Source organism: Canis lupus, chromosome X (assembly GCF_011100685.1).
Source record: "Canis lupus familiaris isolate Mischka breed German Shepherd chromosome X, alternate assembly UU_Cfam_GSD_1.0, whole genome shotgun sequence".
NCBI classification, from domain to species: Eukaryota; Metazoa; Chordata; class Mammalia; order Carnivora; family Canidae; genus Canis; species Canis lupus.
In genome coordinates, this window is record NC_049260.1 from 40,743,520 (window position 1) to 40,764,579 (window position 21,060).

The following is a 21,060-nucleotide window of genomic DNA, read 5'->3' on the forward strand; positions in this document are numbered from 1 at the left end:
GCATTTATCAGGGGTTGGTCATATAGGCACCCTCTGTCTCTAGCACTTACCAAAATTCCAGACTCCCAGAAGGAAAGCAGATGTTCCACATAAACCATATTGTTTGTATAAACAGTTTAGGCACAGTGAGCCACTCTTATCAGTCCCAGTAATGACGGGAACCCTCCTCAGATGCCAACCCGGGACTAACCTTGCAAGCAGGCCTTTCAAAGGATAGCATTCAGGCCTGCTGTATTAACTCTTTTCTGCACAGCTTGGAAATCAGGAGACTCAAAATTTAGTTCCAGCATAAGTCACATATGTACAAACAGTTTAGGCACTTATCAATTATGGGAATGGTGGGAACCCTCCGAAAATCCAAGTTCCCAGTTACCCCCAAAGAGCTTGTGTGTTAACTCTTTTCTGTACAACTTCCCAACTCCACTTCTGAGGCAAGTATTAGCCTAATCCCATAACCAGACAAAGGCAGTGAGGGGGGGATAAAACCCTCAAAACTTCTCTCATGAACTCTGATAGAAAAATCTACAACAAAATATTAGTGATACAGAGTCCAGAAATGTATAAAAAGAATTATACACTGGCCAAATGGGGCTTATTCCAGGGATGCGGGGTCAGTTCAAAAATCAATCTCCAATCAATGTAATCTACCATATCCACAGACTAAGGAAGAAAAATCATAAGATCGGGCAGCCCCGGTGGCTCAGCGGTTTAGCACCTGCCTTCAGCCCAGGGCCTGATCCTGGAGACCTGGGATGTAGTCCCACATCGGGCTCCCTGCATGGAGCCTGCTTCTTTCTCTGCCTGTGTCTCTGCCTCTCTCTCTGTGTCTCTCATGAATAAATAAATAAAATCCTTTAAAAAAAAGAAAAGAAAAATCATACAATCTATCAATTGGTGCAGAATCAGCATTTGAAAAAATTCAGCATGCATTGCTGATAAAAAAAAAAAAAAACTCTCAGCAGAGACGGCTTAGTGGTTGAGCATCTGCCTTTGGCCAGGTCGTGATCCCGGGGTTCTGGGATCAAGTCCCACATCAGGCTCCCTGCATGGAGCCTGCTTCTCCCTCTGCCTGTGTCTCTGTCTCTCTCTCTCTGCGTGTCTCATAAACAAATAAATAAAATCTTTAAAAACAAACAAGCAAACAAAAAACTCTCGGCAAACTAGGAAGAGGGGGGTACTTTCTCAACTTGATAAAGAGCGGCTAATAGTTTTCTTTATGGTGAAATATGGAATGTCTCCCCCTTACGATAGAGAACAAGGGAAGTATGTCCACTCATATCACTCTGACTCAACATAGGCCTGAAAGTTCTAGCCTGCACAATGAGGTTAGAAAAGGAAATAAAAAGCACACAGATTGGAAGGGAAGAAATAAAACGGTATGCTCACAGACAAGTTGATTGTCTACGTAGAAAGTCCCAAAGAGTCTACCAGAAAACTTTTAGAACTAATAAGTGGGTCCAGCTAAGTCAAAGGATAGAAGATCAACCCGCAAAAATTAATTGCATTTCTATGTACTAATAAACAATGAATGAGAAAGCTGAAAATAAAAATACAATACTATTTATAATCACTCCAAAGAAAACAAAATACAATATATGCTTAACAAAACATGTACAGGATCTATATGCTGAAAATTCCAAAATGCTGATGAAAGACATCAAAGAAGGTCTAAACAAGTGGAGAGGGCAGCCTGGGTGGCTCAGCGGTTTGGTGCCTGACTTTGGCCCAGAGTGTGATTGATCCTGGAGACCCGGGATCAAGTCCCACGTCGGGCTCCCTGCATGGAGCCTGCTTCTCCTTCTGCCTGTGTCTCTGTCTCTCTCGCTCTGTGTCTCTCATGAACAAATAAATAAATGGAATCTTTAGAAAAAAAATAAACAGGGATCCCTGGGTGGCGCAGCGGTTTGGCGCCTGCCTTTGGCCCAGGGCGCGATCCTGGAGACCCGGGATCGAATCCCACATCGGGCTCCCGGTGCATGGGGCCTGCTTCTCCCTCTGCCTGTGTCTCTGCCTCTCTCTCTCTCTCTGTGACTATCATAAATAAATAAAAAAAAAATTAAAAAAAAAAGAATACAATCCACACTCTTGAAAAAAATAAAATAAAATAAACAAGTGGAGAGGCACACAAATCCTCTTCATGGATTGGAAGACTCAGTATAGTATGGATGTCAATTTTCCCCAAATTGATCTATAAGTTTAGCACAATCCCTAACAAAATCCCAGCAAAGTCTCTCTCTTTTTAAGAATATTTTATTTATTTATGAGAGACACACAGAGAGAAGCAGACACACAGGCAAAGGGAGAAGCAGGCTCCCCATGGGGAGCCTGATGCAGAACTTGATCCCAGGACCTTGGGATCATAACCTGAGCCTAAGGCAGATGCTCAACCACTGAGCCACCCAGGCACCCCTCAGCAAAGTTTCTAAAGATATAAACAAGTTTATTCCAAAATTCATATAGAGAGAGGCAAATAACTTTGAATGACTGAAGCAATTTTGAAGAATAAAGTGGGAAGAATCACTCTACCCAATGTTAAATCTTACTATATAGCTATAATAATCAGGACTCCAGGATTCACAGAGGGATAGACAAAGAACAACAGAACAGAACACAACAGGAAATCAAAAAATAGCCCCACACAATTAGTCCAACACAACCATGCCCAACTGTTTTTGACAAAGGTGCAAAAGCAATTCAATGGAGGAAAGATAGTCATTTTAACAAATTGTGTTTGAGCCATCAGACTTCTATAGACAAAAATATGAATCTCGACCTCATTAAGTTCACATTTTATACAAGAATTAATTCAAAATGAATCATGGATTTAAATGTAAAATATGCAACTATAACACTTTTAGAAGGAAATGTAAGAGAAAATTTGTGGAACCTGGCACTAGGCAAAAATGTTTCTTAGACATAACACGAAAAGGACAACACATAGATGCAGACTTTGAGAAGTGAGACTTTGTTAAAATGAAAAATTTTGGTCCGCAAACTCTCTTAAGATGAAAAGACCAGCTACGGACTGGGGGAATAAACGGCGGACCAGGTATCTGACAGAGAACTTGTACCTAGAATATACCAAGAATTCTCAAAATTTAACAGAAGCAAACACTACAATTAGAAAATGGATAAAAGACATGCACAGACATTTCACCAAAGAGGATATACAGATGGCAAGTAAGCACATGAAAATATGTCAACATCGTTAGGGAAATGCAACTGAAAATAAAGAGATATCACTATACACCTATTAGAATGGCTAACAAAATTATAGTGACAATACCAAATGCTGGCAGAGAGGTAAAAAAAACTGGATCTTTCATACATTGCTGGTGGGAATGTAAATTGGTACAGTCTGGAAAATTCTGGCAGTTTCTTGTAACACTGAACTTACACTTACCATCCGACCTAGCAGTTGCACTCTTGGGCATTTATCACAGCAAAAGGAAAACTGATGTTTTCTATATGACTGTTCATAGCAGTCTTGTTTTTAACAGGCAAAAATTGGAAGCAACCCAACCGTCCTTCAATGGGTGAATAAATACACTGTAGAACACCAAAGCTTAACAATAATACTACTCAGCAGTAAAAAGGAATGAACTTGGGTGGATCTCAAGGAAATTATGCTAAATGAAGAAAAGCCAATTTCAAACGGCATGATTCCATTTACATGATATTCTTGAAATAATAAAATTATTATTGGATGGAGAACATGTTTGAGGTTGCCAGGGGTTAGAGTAACCGAAGGAGGTGACTGTGACTATATTGGGTAGAAGGAAGAATCTTTACTGTGGAGGAACAGTTGATTGTGGTGGTTACATCAATCTACCGATGATAAAATTGTGTAGTACTAGATGTGCAGACGCTGAAATGAGGGCATGTAAAACTGGTGAGATCTGAATAAGGTCTGTGGATTGTACCAATGGCAGTATCTTGGTTATGTAAGATATTAGCATTGGGGGAGACTGAGTAAAGAGTACATGGATCTGTTGCATAATATTTTTTACAGATCCTATGAATCTATAATAAAACAAGGTAAATCCGAAGGACTATGAATGTTTTAGAACTCACACATTTGCCTATTATAAAACCGAACATCTTTCTTATGTAAATTAGACAAAATACAGAAGAGCCTACATTTTTGTTTAGCCAAGAAATGTAAATGAAAATGACAATATGAGTTCATGGTAATTGCACATGGTCTATTTCCAAACCCAGAGAAGTAAACCGAAAAGGGTTTGTTGCTTAAACATCTGTATGAGTTAGGATTCCACCAGAGGAGCCAACCAATAGGACATTCTATACACACCCGCACACACACACATTATTTATTCATTCATTCATTAAGATATTGGCTTACACAATTGTGGGGCTGGGTAAGCAAATCCAAAATCTGTAGGGCACACTGTCAGAAAGGAACGATTGGGCCCACCCAGATTATCCAGGATAATCTCCCTTACTTTAAATCAACTGATCAGGAGCTTTAGATCCATCAGCAAAATATCTTCACAGCAACGCGTAGATTAATGTTTGATTGAATAAGAGGGGCGGCAGCCTGACCAAGTCGACACCTCAAAAAGCCAGACATCACAGACCATTTGTGCTGGCAATTGAATAAATTTATTCTGTTAATAGGCACCCTGGCTTTATTATTATAGGTAATTCAAGAGCAAACAACTTAAATCAATAGTGGCCGACAATGAGTTTTATACAGGAGGGACCACTTACAGAACTTTAGAGTTGAAAGGGGCCATGAAAAGCTTAGTTTATATTTCACCACGGTCAAGGCACCTCCCCGTCGTCCTCTGGGCACTTATCCGGGCCGAGGCTCCTCCCGGCAGCAGCGCGCCCAGCAGGAGCAGAGAGGAACCCACCTGGAGCACGACGCCGCGGGTGCGGGAGCACCAAGTGGGCGGAGCCTCGAGGCGCGCGGCGGTGGCGAAGGCGCCCAGCCCGCCAGAAGAGCGCGCGGCGGGCGGACGGCGGGGAGCCAGTCGGGTAGGGCGAGCGCGGCCGGCGGTTGGTGTGGGGGGGCCGTTGAGGGGGGGCTGGAAGGAAGGGGAAGAGGCGGAGCGTGGGAGCGCACAGTGTCAGGAATACAATAGTGCTCCGCGCCGCTTCAGCCGCCGCGGCCGCCGCCGCCGCCGCCGCCACCACCGCCACCGCCGCCGCCGCCGCCGCCCAACCGCCTGCCCAACGCTGAGGCCTGACGGGCCGGGCGGGCGAGGGCCGAGGGCGGGAGCTGAGGCGCAGGGGGCGGCCCCGGCGGATCAGGCGGCGGGGCGGGGGGCGGGGGTGGGGAGGAGATTAGGGGGCAGGTGCGAGGGAGGGGAGAGAAGAAAGCGAGCGGTTGGGGGGCGGTTACCACCCCTACTGGACTCGCCCGGCACATTGCCGGGCCCGAGTGTGGAGCCGGGAAGGAGGGAGCGGCGACCTAGCTGCGCAAAGGTAGGCGCCACAGAAGCTGGACGCGGCGCGAGCGGCGCTGGAGGCGTCGCGCCGGGTGGGTAGCGGGAGTGGCGGCCTCGGGGAGTGGAAGCGGGTGCCGCGGCGCGCAACGTCCCGGCCCAGCCTCGCAGCGTTCCGGGACGCTCCGGCCCCACATCGCGGTCGCTCCGGCGTCCCCGGCGTCTTCGGGCCGAGAGCGTGTGTGGGCTGAGGTAAAGTGCCCGCTGGCCCCTCGGTCGGCCCGGACAGTGCTGGGGTGGCCGCCGCGGGGGGCGGGGGCGGACGCCCGAGCTCGGGCTCGGCTGCAGCTTCGCTCGGGCAGGAATTGAGCGCCATAACTGTTGCGGCCGTTCACTCCGGTGCCCCCTCCCGGCGCCCCCTCCCTCTCTGCGCTCTGCCTGGTCTCGGGGCTCCCGGGGTCAGACCCGCGGTGGGGGGACCTGCTCTGCGGGGCCGCCTGGGCCGGATGCTCCAGGGAGCGAGGGCGCGCCCCTGGCTGTTTCGATGTTGGGGGGCATGAAGAACCGAGTGTTTGGAGAGGGGGGGCCGGGCGGCTCAGGGAGTGGCGAGGCTCCCGGTGAGCCCGGGTACCCCCGGAGCAGGAGCGCGAGCTCCCCGCGGGCTGGCTAACTTTCCCTCCCCCTCCCGTCATTGTTCGGGCGCTGCCAGTCCGGGGCCGCCGCCACCGCCGAGCGCCTGGCGGTCCGGGGGGTGGGAAAACCGGGAGGGCTTTGCGAATCTTGCGGGGAAAATTTCCCACCGCTGGGCACGGCAAAGTTAACTTTTCTCCAGTGAACGAGTTGGTTTTATTCCCTCGGCCGTGGGGCGATCGATTTAAAAAAAAAGAGAGAGAGAGAGAGCCTCCTTGCAATCTTTTCTTCTCGCTTTTCAGAGCTACTGCTTTGGTGAAGTCTGGCTTTAAATTGCACAGGGCAACCTGCGTTTATTATTTGTGAGGGGGGGCGGGATCTGGAGTGAGTGACCATAATGGTGGTATGTGAAGGCATGTTTAAAAGTTGGTATCATTGTGTAGCCCTGGGACATATGTAGTTCCCAGGCATTTGGCAAGAAACTTGTTTGGCCGCTTCTCTGACTTTCTGAGTTGCTAGGAAATCCATGGCCTCAGATGTGCGCAAGGTTTTTTGATGTGAGAACCGTTTATCTGTGAAGCTGAGGATGGGACCCCCCCCCCCCACGCCATCTGATTGTATAAGAAATCAAAACCGTGTTGATGGTGATTTCAGTGGCCTGAAGGGAAAGGCGACCTCATTCCCGGTATTCAGTCTGATAAAGATAACTGTCTGCTTCTCTCTAAACTCTCAAAGTAATGGAAAATAATTTAGGTAAAGACTGGTTGCACAACATCTTGGCTCAGTTTAAGCAACCCAGAATCCACTTTCCCAGAGTAGTTCTCTTAAATACCTTCCCTGAAGCCACTTCTTGTCAGCCTGGGGGTGAGGGGGAGAAAGAAGTCGGTCTGAACAAAGCATTGTATTTTATTTAATTTAATATTTTCATAACATCTGTAAACAATGGGAATGGATTCCTACCTCTGTACCCTTTGAATTGAATATCGTAGTTTTCATGCTTTTATAGTGTCATGTGATTACTCTCTTGATAACTGAAAATATATTTTTTCTTTTTTGTTTAGCCAAGGAGTATTCTACCTCCATAACATATCATTTTCTTTTTCATTTAAAGTGAGCTCTGAGCTGAAATACTTGAAGTGTAAAAGATAATACCTCGCTTCAAGGGGTGAAGGGATTACATGAGGTCTTTGGGACACGCTTCTCAGTATTAGCTACCATCATTACCACCTTTTCTTTAACTGTGGTCTTCTCTACAGTTTGATGTTTTTTGTTTTTATTTAGAAAGAAGAGTTCTTAACCCAATATCTTTGCCTTAAAACAGTTCCTTGCATTTTTCATCCAATCAGTTCTGGAATAGTCAGGGATACAGGTCTGGTTCTAGAACCCACACATTCCGTCTCCCACCTTTCTGAGTCACATTGCTGTGCTTTGGCAGTGTGGTAAGTGCCTTCTCGCTTTTAGTATCCTGTGAATCTTGGTCACGGGTGGGAGAAAGTGGAGAAGGGCCTTCTACTCCTTCCTGAAGTGTTTGTGATCAACTGGAAGCCAGGGGGGACTCAGAAATAACCTTAGGGGTGCCCATGACCCACCTTCTAGCCTGTAGATGAAGTTTCCATAAGTAGGACACATGATGATGCAGGGCTTTCATCATAGTTGAGACAAATGGATTAGTGAAAGTAAAAATAAAGAACCAAGGATGTTAGACTAGTAGGTTGGTTATGATCCTCTCCTTTGATAATTCTTCTCTTTTCCCTCCCTTGTGTTTCAACAGTAACAATCCATGTTTCCCCTAAGCTATACAAATCTATTTTTTCTTTTTGCCCACTACTTTGAGGTCTGAGTAGAACTAGGCAAGTATTTGGGGGAATGTAGGGGAAGGCAGGAGGCATTGGGTCTTTGTGAAGACATGGCATTACAGAGGGCTTTTATAAGCCTTGATCAGGGAGGGATACAGAGGTTGAATATTATCATAGGACATAATGCACCTACTTCCTCATGAAGGTTACATGAAACAGGAGCTGAGAAAGGTAGAGATCATATGCTGGCTTACATTTAAAAAAAAATCTCTCATCAGGGAATAACTTACCTCACTTACCTCACTTTATAGGTGACACCCATCTGGCACTTTCCTGAAGTGGCTTATATGGGGACACTGGAGTGGTTTAGCAGTTTCTCCCTGTTGTTCAGTTATAGTGTGGCTGGGAAAGCTGAAGCATTCTGGTTTGTGGGGAGAATTTAGGGTGAATGGGTAAAAATGATGAGCGAATAAAAAGGTGCTAGCAAATGGTCATTACAGACCAAGTAACTACCTTTTTGACTTTCTGTTTTCTGAAATATTTGTGACTCCCCCATGGTTATTTTTGCCTCCTCCCTGTAGTAGGTCTCTCCTTAGACAATAGTAGCAAAGCTCTTAATCAGAACTGCTTCTGCTTCTCTGGGGGACAGAAAGAAGGGTACTGGGGAGAGTTTACCTAAACCCACAGCTAAGCTTCGGAAAAGTAACTCAGAGGGCAGTCAACTGAGGAAAGTAGGTGGGGGGCCTGGTGTGGGAAAATGGTACTGGTGTTTTTGACTAATAGGAGATGCCTATGCGTTGATTGATACTTTTTTTTTTAAGATTTTATTTATTTATTCATGATAGTCACAGAGAGAGAGAGAGAGAGGCAGAGACACAGGCAGAGGGAGAAGCAGGCTCCATGCACCGGGAGCCCGATGTGGGATTCGATCCCGGGTCTCCAGGATCGCGCCCTGGGCCAAAGGCAGGCGCCAAACTGCTGCGCCACCCAGGGATCCCTGATTGATACTCTTTAAGCAGTAAATAATCTCTGTCACAACCCAGAGACCATAGCTGAGCCTACTATCCAAGGAGCTCCTTGTCCCTTGATACGAGCTGATAGGCAAGGATATCTGAGCGCGGAATGTGCTTTTTGAAATGCTGACAAGAGAATATGGTACCAGCATGGCCAGTACACCAGACCTTGTGTTTTGGAGTCTCCTGGGAAAATTCTTCTTCCATTTTTAGATTTTAAAAACTTATTTTGATTATAATTGCAAAAAGTTGCAAGAATAGTACAAAGAACCTCCTGTATTCCCTTTACCCAAGGTCACTAATTATCAATAGTTTGCTCCCAAAGCAAAGACTATACTGTGCTTTATCATCTGTTCTTTCTGTTTCTTTTTCTGAGCCATTTGAAAGTAACCATTGAGAGATTGACATTGTCAAGGGCATCCTGTCCTAAAGAGTGGCTCAGGTGTATCCTTGGGGTATAGCAGAATTTTGGTGGTGATGCAGGGCCCCAGAGGGAGAGTCAAGTCTACCTATAGCTGTAAAGCACATGTGAGTCATATGGAATCTCTGGTGCTAGATATAGAAATCAGTATCAATTGTAAAAGTGGTTAAATTTGTTCCCAACTATGCCAAACTTCAATATTGTTAGGAAAATCCACTTCACCACTCCGCAGCTTTGCAGCTGTAATGTATTCTCCAACATTTTCATTTAATTCATTCAGCAAACATCTGTTGAGTGCCTCTTATTTGCTGGGAGTATAAGAAGTGAAAGATAACTCACTTCATCCTATTAAGAGTTCAACATCCAGTGTAAAGGAAGAAAGAAATCTACCGTCACAGTCATGGGGAAGAGCATTTCTGTTGAAGGAGTTTACAGGAGGTGCTTAGAACACCACAAACTGGTTAAGGATCTGAAGAATAGATACATGGGAGTCGAATGTGAAGATCCATTTTCTCTGAGACTTGCTGCTCTTAGGTGACAAGGTTCATGAGTTAGGGAAGCCTTTGGTTTCCTATAGCCAGCACAAGCTATGGAGTCAGGACAACTTGGATTTGAATCTACCACTTGATCTGGGCTGGTACTTGACTTCTCTATGCCTCAGTTTCTTCATCTGCCTAATTTGACATGTCCAAAGTAATAATTAATTGAGGTAATAATTGCTCTGTAAACATTCATTTTTATCTCCCTCCCTCCAAATGCAGTATGTGGGGAAATAAGGTGAGCAGTATTAAGTGTTAAGGTGGGATCCAAGGAGGTGTTTCTATTTTTCCTACAAATATGTAATTGCTAATTGTATTGAGAGCTATGATGGAGATCACTGTAAGGGATAATAACAGCAGCTATGACTTGTTAACCATTTTTTGTACACTGAGCACTGTGCTAAATATTTAACATAGAGTATCACTCTGAGGTGTAAGGCAAAGGTGACTTGCCTGTGGTCACACAGCAAATAAAAGGTAGAATGCTTTTATAAGGGAGACAAGCAAAGTGCCCTGGACCCTGAATAATGAGAAGGAATAAGCAAGGTAAAAGAAAGGATTGTCAGGCAGAGGGAACACACCAGGTGTTGTGAGGACAGAGGTGAAAGAGAGATGTGGAAAGGATCCATAGAGGTTTGGCTAGGACCCGGGGAAAGAGAGATGAGGTAGGCAGGGGGAGATTGACAGGGCCTTATGGGATCTCATTAAGAAGCTTGTGTTTTATTCCAAGGGCAGTGGGAGGCTGCTGGAAGGTGTTTTTCACCTTAAACCATAAGGGGTATGTGTGGGTGGGTGGGTGTGGTGCAGTGTGTGTAATCCTGAAAAGCATCTAGTGAGACCTAAACAAAAGTAGTTTTTTTTTTAATTTTTTTAAATTTATTTATGATAGTCACATAGAGAGAGAGAGAGAGAGAGAGAGAGAGAGAGGCAGAGACATAGGCAGAGGGAGAAGCAGGCTCCATGCACCGGGAGCCCGACGTGGGATTCGATCCCGGGTCTCCAGGATCGCGCCCTGGGCCAAAGGCAGGCGCCAAACCGCTGCGCCACCCAGGGATCCCAACAAAAGTAGTTTTAAAGTCATTTCCCCTTCAGTATCCCACTTTGTGATCCAATGGAGGCAGTGTTTCTGGCCCAAATGTGTAGATCTTAAACAGTTTCTATGGCCCACCATTAACACAGCTAAAAAGAGTTGCTGTGATGCTGGAAGAAGCTGGTCCTGCAGAATGCTTCTAGAAGGTTTAATTAGGCTTATATATCTGATGCTTTTTAGGCTGCATTAAGGGAGCTCTTTCAGCTTTCACTGAGCCCTGTCAAATGGGGGGAAAAATTAGGAAAACTAATTCCTGGAAACCTGAGTTATTGTTCAGTGGTAGAAATGGAACTGTTGAGTATAAGACTTCAGTTTAAATATATCATGATAAGGATTCTTCAGTGACTAAATGGAAATTTTTAATGTTTTTTGTTTTTTTGGTGTGTGCCATCTGTGATGGCAGACAGCACATTTGTGAGAATCTGGGAAGACTTAGGCATTTTTTCAGTACTTATATATTTATTTATTCTCATCCAGGTACTGCAGGTTTTTCTGTTTGAAACTATTTCTTATGTGCAGAATCAACTGCACAGGGAGAAAACCAGTGTTCTCTTCCCCTTTCCATATGTAGCAGACCATAAACATATTTACTTTGAAGTAGTCTTTGTCTGTTAGTTTTTTTTTTCTCTTTTTGGCAGGGATGGTTGTTAGCTGGTGGTTGGATGATCTAGGATGGCCTTGCTCACATATCTGGTGGCTGTCAGGCCAGTTGGTCTAGGAGGCCCTAAGTGAGGACAGCTCATCTCCACTCCGAAGTGGTCTCTCCTTTAGCTGACTGGTTTGGATCTGTTGACATGGTCTCAAAGGCACAAAGAAACAAACAAGAGCAAGTGGCAGTGCACAAGCATTTCTCAGGTGTCTGCTCGTATCACATTTGGTATTGTCCTATTAGCCAAAGTTGGGGAGTGCTTCCTTGGCCAAGCCCAGAGTCATTGTGGGAGGGAACCATCTAAAGGTACAAATGCAAGGAGGTGTTTTTTTAACTGAGGACCATTACTGCAGTAATGCATAATAATTATTAATGAATGTAACCTCTTTTCTTTTGATAAATCTTATTAAGCACTCATTTCTTTTTTTTTATTTTTTTATTTTTTTAAGCACTCATTTCTAAATGTAGTGTATTTAAGAAAAGAGAGAGAGAAAGAAAGGGGAGAGGAGAAGCAGAGGGAGAGAGAATTTTAAGAAGGCTTCACATCCAGTGTGGAGTTCAACATGAGGTTCAATCTCACAACCCTGAGATCATGACCTGAGCTGAAGTCAAGAGTCAAACCCTTAACTGACTAAGCCACCCAGGTGCCACTAAATGTAGTATATTCTTCAAACTAAGTAGTATGCGCCATTACTTCTACTGAGTGTGGAGCTGAGTGATGGTTTTTCTAGAAGGAAACCAGAAGGGGAGATAGTGTGGCTCTGGATGTAGGTACTCTTGCAAGTGGCTTGAATGCTCACTGATCTTTGTGGCTGTTATCAAAGGAGTTCCTGCATTTCCTCAACCTCCTTTCAAGCTTTATGCCCTAAAACTTATTGTGCTAGACTATACTGTGCTTTGTAGTCAAGCAGAAAATGGTTAATTGGAATTGGAAACCCATCACTACCTGAAAGATGAGAGAAACATTTGCAGCTTTTCTACATAACCTTTTTTTTAAAAAAAAATATTTTATTTATTTATTCATGAGAGACACAGAGAGAGAGAGAGGCAGAGACACAGGCAGAGGGAGAAGCAAGCTCCATGCAGGGAGCCCAACGTGGGACTCGATCCCGGGTCTCCAGGATCAGGCCGTGGGCCGAATGCGGTGCTAAACTGCTGAGGCACCCGGGCTGCCTCTACATAACCTTTATAGTTTTTACCTGAGAAGAAATCCTTATATGGGCATTATGATAAAGACAAAGGATTCTCTGTAGGTATATATTTTATTTGGTCGAGATTTTATTTTTTTTTTATTTTATTTTTTTTTTACAAAGAAGTTCTAATTCAGTGAACTCCTTCTTTTTTTTTTTTTATTTATGATAGTCACACAGAGAGAGAGAGAGAGAGAGAGAGAGAGAGGCAGAGACACAGGCAGAGGGAGAAGCAGGCTCCATGCACCGGGAGCCCGACGTGGGATTCGATCCCGGGTCTCCAGGATCGCGCCCTGGGCCAAAGGCAGGCGCTAAACCGCTGCGCCACCCAGGGATACCCTGGTCGAGATTTTAAAGTCTCCCTGTGGTTGCAGTGAAGAATCCAGTAGTGTATTGTGAAGTGAGTGGTCAGTGATCAGCAGTTCGGGGCATCAGCCTTTGACCTTTATTTGTGAAGTTTTCAGAGGTAACCCTTTTCTCATAAACTGAAATAGGATTTTTCAACCAGCTATGGCCTGAAATATATTACATAAAAATGCAGCTGGACCCTAGGAAGCATGTGTGGGAAACTGAGGAGAAGGCTCACTTTGTTCATTTTAGAGATGCACATTCCTCCAGAAAATTGCCTGGTGATAGAATCTCAGCTTTCTTTCTTTTCCTCCTAGGATAAAAATTAAAAATGGAAAATCCCTGACATTTTAAAAGTCAGTGTCTTGAAAATAGCCATCAAAATCATAAATGTATATATCATTTGACCCAGCAAACACTTCCAGGAATTTATTCAACAAATATTTGCATATTATTTGGAATATTTATAATAGCAAAAGATTGGTTAATGTTCTAAGTATCAGTCAAGGCTTGGTTGTACAGTAGAATATTAAAAGATACCGCATGAGGGCAGCCTCAGTGGTGCAGTGGTTTATCGCCGCCTGCAGCCCAGGGTGTGATCCTGGAGACCCAGGATTGAGTCCCGCGTCGGGCTCCCTGCGTGGAGCCTGCTTCTCCCTTTGCCTGTGTCTCTGCCTCTCTCTCTCTCTCTCTCTCTTTCTGTTGCTCATGAATAAATAAATAAAATATTTTTTAAAAATAAAAGATACCACATGATTTCTAAGGTGTACAAAATGAAGAAAAATAAGAGAACAGTGTGTATTGTATGCTACCATTTGTGACAGCTACTGGGGCAGTAATATGTACTGTATAATATATACATTTTGCTTACATAGACATAAAATATTTCGAGAAGGATGTTCAAGACACTGATAGCTTTAGAACATATATAGTGAGGGTAGAGGGTTGAAAGATCTTTTTACTGCATAAACTTCTGTATATACCTTTAAAAAATTTTTTTTTGGTTGTCAAGTGATCCTCCATTGAAATATTTTACTTTGTTAGTTTTTGTTTTGTTTTGTTTTGTTTTGTTTTTTACTTTGCAGTTCTTAAGTAGGTGGGCATTCCACTGCACTACTATTGATGTCATCTATGATGTCATGAGGGTGGTGGTCATCAACATTGCAGCCCACAGATGGGGCAGTCCCCAGGATCTCTTTAATGGTTCCAGAGAGTTCTCTGGCTAAACATCAGTGCTGCATCTGTCAGGCAATGTTGACAGTATCATCAAAAGTGCTATTTCCACTGTGCTTAATGTTTTTCTGCTTCTTTCTGTCTCTTGGTGGTTCCTTGAGGGCTTTGATAATCAGGGCAGAAGCAGAAGGTACCACTTCAGTCTGGGCTGAATGGTCAGTTTCACTGTTCCTCAGACCCTTCTAATCACTGGTTGCCTTGGCAATGTCATCAGTGTTTTTTAAAGATAGACACAGGGGGGAGAGTGTGATCTTTGGGGCCAAGCCATACATGGCACTGACTTCCCCACCAGTTCACCTTAGGTATAAAACTTTGATCTTGTTGGAGTTGAACATAGGCAGTATGGTGGAGGCAGTGGTGTTAGATCAGCCCAGATTCAGGAGGACCCAAGACAGTTGCACCTTTACCACCTCCAAGCTGAAAGTCAAAAGTACCTTTTGAATTTTAAGCCATGTGAATACATTACCCTATTTTAAAAATCAAATAGATTTATTTATTTTTTTAAAGATTTTATTTATTCATGAGAGACACAGAGACAGAGAGAGAGGCAGAGACACAGGCAGAGGGAGAAGCAGGCTCCATGCAGGGAGCCTGACATGGGACTTGATCCCGCGGCCCCAGGATCAGGCCCTGGGCTGAAGGCGGCGCTAAACCGCTGAGCCACCTGGGCTGCCCCAAATAAAATTATTTAAAAAGATACGGTATATGGTGATGATGATGTGAACTGCATGGACTCCCACCTAAGTTGATCTGGTCAGAGCTATCCCTGGTAAGAAAAAAATATATAGATATAGATACAGATATACAGTTTTTTGTTTCCTAGAAGTGCTTCAGAATAGCGTACTTCTGAATTTTTAGAAGTCCTGCCTTTTCCAGAATGTCATATGAATGGAATCATACCCTATTTAGCCTTTTTTGGTCTGGCTTCTTTTATTTGATTCATCCATGTTATGTGAATTAATAGCCTGTTCCTTTTTATCACTGAATAGTATTCCATTGTATGGGTGTACCACAATTTGTACATTTACCTCTTGAAGGACAACTTAGCTGCTTCCAGTTTCTTGGTGATTATAAATAAAGCTGCAGTAAATATTAGCATACAGATTTTTTTTTTAAACGTAAGTTTTCAGTTCATTTGGGTAGATATATAGGGGTGGGTTTGCTGAGTTTTTATAAGAAATTGCCAAACAGTCTTCCAAAGTGGCTCTGCCATTTTGCATTCCCACTAGCCATGAATATGAGGTGTGTGTCAAGTTTCCTTTTGCTGCATATGGATATCCAGGAGTTCCAGAACCATTTGTTGAAAAGACTGTCCTTTCTTCATTATTATTGGTTTTGCACCTGTGTCAAAAATGTGACTATGCCTGTGTGGGTCTACTTCTGGGCTCTGTAATCTGTTGCATTGATCTGTGTGTCCATCATTTTGCTATTAAACACCGTCTTGATTACTATAGCTTTATAGTAAGTCTTGAAATTAGTTAATATGAGTACTTTTACTTTTTTTCTTCTCTACCAGAATTGTAATCATAAGAGAGGACATTCTTGTTCCAGTCTCTCACCATTAAGTATGATGTTAGCTATAGGGTTTTTTTTTTAGATTTTATTTATTTGAGGGAGAGAAAGCACAGGCAGGGGAGGGGCAGAGGGAGAGGGAGAAGCAGACTCCTGACCAAGCAGGATGCCTGACATGGGGCTTAATCCCAGGACCCTGAGATCTTGACCTGAGCTGAAGGCAGACACTTAACCAACTGAGCTACCCAGGCTTCCCTAGCTGTAGGTTTTTAAAATATATATACCCTATTGCACTGAAAAGAGTTACCATAGCAGTCCTGACACTGTTTGCTATCTTTAGAAGGTCTTGCAAGATTGGCCCTTGGCTGCTGTCTTGAAAATTGGCTCTTCAAACATTTTGAAAATAAAATATTCAACCTTCATTTATTCCTTTTCCAGTGTTCATTTCTTTATGTTAATCCAAGCTTCCACCTTAATCATAATCTTTCAGCCTGAAAAAATTTTCCTTAATTAACAATTCTTTTGTGCAAGGTCTGCTGACAGTAAATTCTTTGCTTTTGTTTGAGAAAGTCTTTTTTTTTCCTTCGCTTCTGAAGGACATTTTCGTGGGATATGGAATTCTGAGTTGACAATTTTTATCCTCTTCAACATATTACCCCACTGTTGCCTTGTTTGCATGGTTTCTGCTAAGTCTGCTGTAACTTTTATTCTTCTTTCTCTCTATATATAGATATAGATAGAGATATAGTTTTAGTAGTTAATGTGTTTTTTTCCTCTGACTGCCTTTGAGCTCTTTGTCTTTGCCTAGATGTGGCTTTTTAATTTTGTCATATTTGTCCTGCTTGGTGTTCTTCTGAGCTTCTTGTATCTGTGGATTGTTGCCTGTCACTAATTTTGGAGAGTTCTCAGTCATTATTTTTTCAAATAATTCTTTGGGTAGCCCTGGTGGCCCAGGGGTTTAGCACCGCCTTCGGCCTGGGGTGTGATCGTGGAGACCCGGGATTGAGTCCCACGTCAGGCTTCCTGCATGGAGCCTGCTTCTCCCTCTGCCTGTGTCTCTGCCTCTCTGTCGTGAATAAATAAAATCTTTTTAAAAAATAATTCTTGTATTCCATTCTCTTTTTTTTAATTCCCCCGGGATTCCAATTACAAGTATGTTATACCTTTTGATATTTTCCCATAGTTCTTGTATGCTGTGTTCTTTTTTTTTCACTCTTTTGTCACTTTTTGTTTTAATTTTTATTGATTTGGCCAATAAACTCAATTGTTAAACTCACTGATCTTTCCTTGGCTGTGTCAATTCTACTGTTGAACATGTTGGTTTGGTTTTTTTTTTTTTTTTTTAAGTTCTAGCATTTCCATTTGATTGTTATGCTATCTTCTTGCTGAAATTATTCATCTATCTAGTCTTGCATGTTGTCTACTTTTTCCATTAGAGTCTTTAATATATTAATCATAATTCTAAATTTCATTTGATAGTACCAACATCTATGTCATACTGAATCTCAATCTGATTATTGCTTTGTCACTTGGAATATTTTCTTGCCCTTCATTATGCCTCATAATAAAAAGCTGAACATGGCTGAAAAGTTGAAACTGAACATCAGGAGATGCTGAGTTAAATATTTGATATATTTGGGTAAGAACACAGATGTCCTTCTGCTAGGCCTTTAGTGTGGGGATTTGAGTTAATCTAGTCAGGAGTTGGCTTGTGTTTGATGTTTCTTTTTGGTAGGGCACCAGAGATTTCTGATTCCTCTAGTGATACCTTCTTTTTGACTCCTGCTTGGCTTTGGGTTTTTCCTTTGTGCTGTTTCCCAAGAGCTGTTATAGCCCTCCCAGTTGGATTCCATTGTTACTAACTACATAGCTGGTTTGCCAGGTGGTGGATGGTGGAGGAGGAGGGAGTTCTCTGATGATTTGATTAAGCCTCAGACTTAGACACGCATTGGAACCTGGGTCTTGATTATGTCCTTTACAAGATCCTGCCCCTTCTCCAGGGGGTGAAGCTTCTTTTCCTTTTTTCTTGTCTTCCTTTTCCCCAGCTGCAGTGAGTATCCACCAGTGTCCTTAAACCAAGGGTTTTAAGCCCTTCCCCCTGCAGATTAATAAGCCTTTTGTTCTGTACTGGCGGTAAAGGAAAGGGGTCTGGGTGGATTTCACAGTGGGTGTTGTTTTCCTCAACCAACCAGCACCAGGATGGAAGCTTTCTCTGGGATTTTCCCTGATTCTTTCTGTAAGAGCTTGGTGGGATTCCTGTAGGAAAAACTTGTAAGAGAATGGGAATTCCTCCACCCCATGTGGAGCCTAGAAGCTTCATACTGTCATGACATCCCATACTCTGGTCTTCAGTAATTTGTTAGAATTTCTAGTTTGATCTTCCTATCAGATTACATGCTTGGATCCTATGCCTACCTGCAGGCATCTGTCTCTTCAGATATCCAGATGGTGGTTTGCCCTGTACTCAGTTCTTTGATAGGTCCAAGAAGAGTCGTTGGTTTTTCAGTTTGTCTAGTACCTTCTTTTTTGTAAAGGTGAGAATGATGGCTTACCAATCCTTTACCAGCTGAAACCTGTGTCCTGAGAAATAAGTTTTCATCTGTATAAATGTCTAATGCAGTGCGTGGCCCATAGAAACTCAGTACAGATTAGCTTTTCCTTTTTCTTTTTCTCACCTCCTTGAATTTTATGGTTTTATGGCTAGGGAGCTAGGAATAATTGATTCTGGTTTGGGTTCTGCCTGTTTTAGGCTTTAAAAGCCTCTACACTGCTGGCAGTATGTTGTTCTGTGTCTTGCTATCTTCCAGAATTCTATATATGCCTTTATAATTATTGAGAACATTATTAGCACTCAGTAATAATTTGCCTCATTCAAAATTAGAGTGTGATTTAGTCTTTCCACAGTATAGGTTTTGTTAGTGACCATGTATTTGTCATTTTTATTCCCCACATTTCCAGGTGCAGTTTAGTTCAGCAAATATTTGAGTGCCCACCGTGCTGTAAGGCACTAGGTGTTGAGTAGAATACAAGCATGGCCTGGTAAGTGGAGTAACCAAGAGGTTCTCAAAGGCAATGGAGATGAGACCCTTTGGATGTAAGGATATTGCCATTTGGGAAATATCTCCATTTTGATCTAGAAGGATTAAAATTGTTTTTAATTCTGTTTTTAGTTATACTAGAGATATACTAGAGTTGCATTCTAGTAAAAATTGAAAAGGTGTAGAAAGAGAGCCATGGTTGTCCATGACATCCTTATAACAGCCTCATTTCATTACATTCTTCTCAGGGTTAATTTTTATTACTTATTTTTTATTTACTATGCAAGTTGCTATATCAAGTATCATGTATTTTTAAGGGACTAAGCACACAAATTCTGTTAACTTTTGTTTAATGGGATAACTCATCATTCAGTTTGGTTGTGTAGCCTAATAATGTCTTTTTTGCTTCACATTATAGTTAACTCTTTTAATTTTTAAATCTGAAAACTATCGTTAATGGTAGGTAGAACTGTGTTTTCTTTTTACATAAATTAGTACTGACCAAAAAGAAGATGACCTTTTTCTTTAATTATCATATAGTAAAACTGACTTTTGGGGGCATGCATAGTCCTGTGGATTTTGATACATGTATAGATCAGTATAACCACCATCATAATCAAGGTACAAAATAGTCCCATCACCTGAAAAAACTCTGTGTTACCTTTTCAGTCACACTTTTCCCACCCCCAACCCATGACAGCCACTGACTGATCTGTGCTCCATCACTAGTTTTATCACTTTGAGGATGTCACATAAATGGAGTCAGACTGAATGTAATCTTTTGAGTCTTGCTTTTTTTCACTCAGCATAATGCTTTTGAGATTCATCCAAGTTGTGCATATTAATAGTTTATTCCTTTTTTATTGTTGAGTAGTGTTCCATTGTAGAAATGTACCACATTCGGGTTTCTAGCAGTTTTGGTAATTATAAGTAGAGTTGCTATAAGAATTCATATGCAAGTGTTTATGTGCACATACAGTTTCAGTTTCCTAGGGCAAATAACCTGAGAGTGAGATTGCTAGAATTATACTAACATTCATGGTAAAACTTAGTTGCCTAGAGTTTGAATGGTAGAATGGATAGAGTAGTAGAGGCTCAAGTTGTTTGAATTCTTCTTTTGCTTCTTAGTTATGCAACCTTGAGTGAATTTAACCTCTTTGTGCCCCAGTTTTATGTTTTGTAAAACGAAGTTAATAATAATAACCATTGGGATTGCTGTGTGGAATTAATGGCATATTAAGGATAAAATGCTGATCAATGTTTGGCAAACCAAATATTATTATTATTTCATGCTTAACTGAACCTTGTCAGAAACATTTGTCTTTAATTAAAATAGGAAATTAAGTAATCCATAAGTGTGATGTGTTTAGGAAGGCAAGCCTTCAAAGCATGCTGTCTCTAGGAGAAATTTTAAAAGTTATTCTCAGTGGTGAAAAAATTTAGGAACATAGATGTACAGGAGTCCTATGTAACATCCAAAGGTTGGACTAGATGACCAATTTTGATGGTTTTACTTGCCCTCTCAACATTAAAAGAATCATGTTCACTAAGAATTTAATCCATTGCTATATTTAATAGAGAAGCTGCAAAAACTACTTCAGGATCAGCTAACACTCATTTAGTGCTTGCTATATACCAGTCTCCAGGATAGGGACTCAAGTGTATAAACCTTAGTATGTCCCCACAAAATAAGTAATTTGGATAATCACTGAGTGATATTTTTATACTTTTTTAAAGGTAACTGTTGAAGACACTGATGAGGCATGATTTCTTGAAGTGCCCATGATGTGAACCACCTATGATATCTCAGATCCTATCTTGAAACAGGAAACCTCCCCAGTTTTGAGGAGCACATTGAGGAGAGAATTGTAAAACCTCAACATGTCTACTCAAATCTCTCCCTAGAGCACTATGTCATTAGAATGTAACAGAGGCTCCTTTCTTGCATAACTGTTATAGAGTATGGTCTGGCTCAGTCTGAGAGAATGCCAAGGCAGAAGAGATGTGTTTTCCCCTGGAGAACTTTCCCTGTCCTATGAGGTACACACAAAGGGCTACCCATTCACCTACTAGAGAGTGGGTGAAAGCCAGGAGGTGCAAAGAAGAACCTTCCTTCTCTTGTCTGTTCAGTTGTTTTGTAATGTATTCACATGCCACAGTCTATCAACTGAGGACAATTCTTCACCTGGA

The 21,060-nt window shown here is 42.4% G+C and overlaps 1 protein-coding gene across 2 annotated transcripts in view; it reads left to right on the top strand.

Annotated features, from left to right (window-relative positions):
* Positions 1-4,937: 4,937 nt before the first annotated feature.
* The window catches only part of JADE3 (jade family PHD finger 3), a 137,084-nt gene continuing 120,961 nt past the window's right edge, over positions 4,938-21,060 (top strand). Inside the window, exon 1 of one of the 2 annotated variants that reach the window (XM_038587245.1) lies at positions 4,938-5,001. The gene's annotated coding sequence lies outside the window, so the exon portion shown is untranslated. Of the gene's footprint in view, positions 5,002-5,318; positions 5,452-21,060 lie in introns of those variants that run through there. The other variant, XM_038587244.1, reaches the window with a different exon arrangement.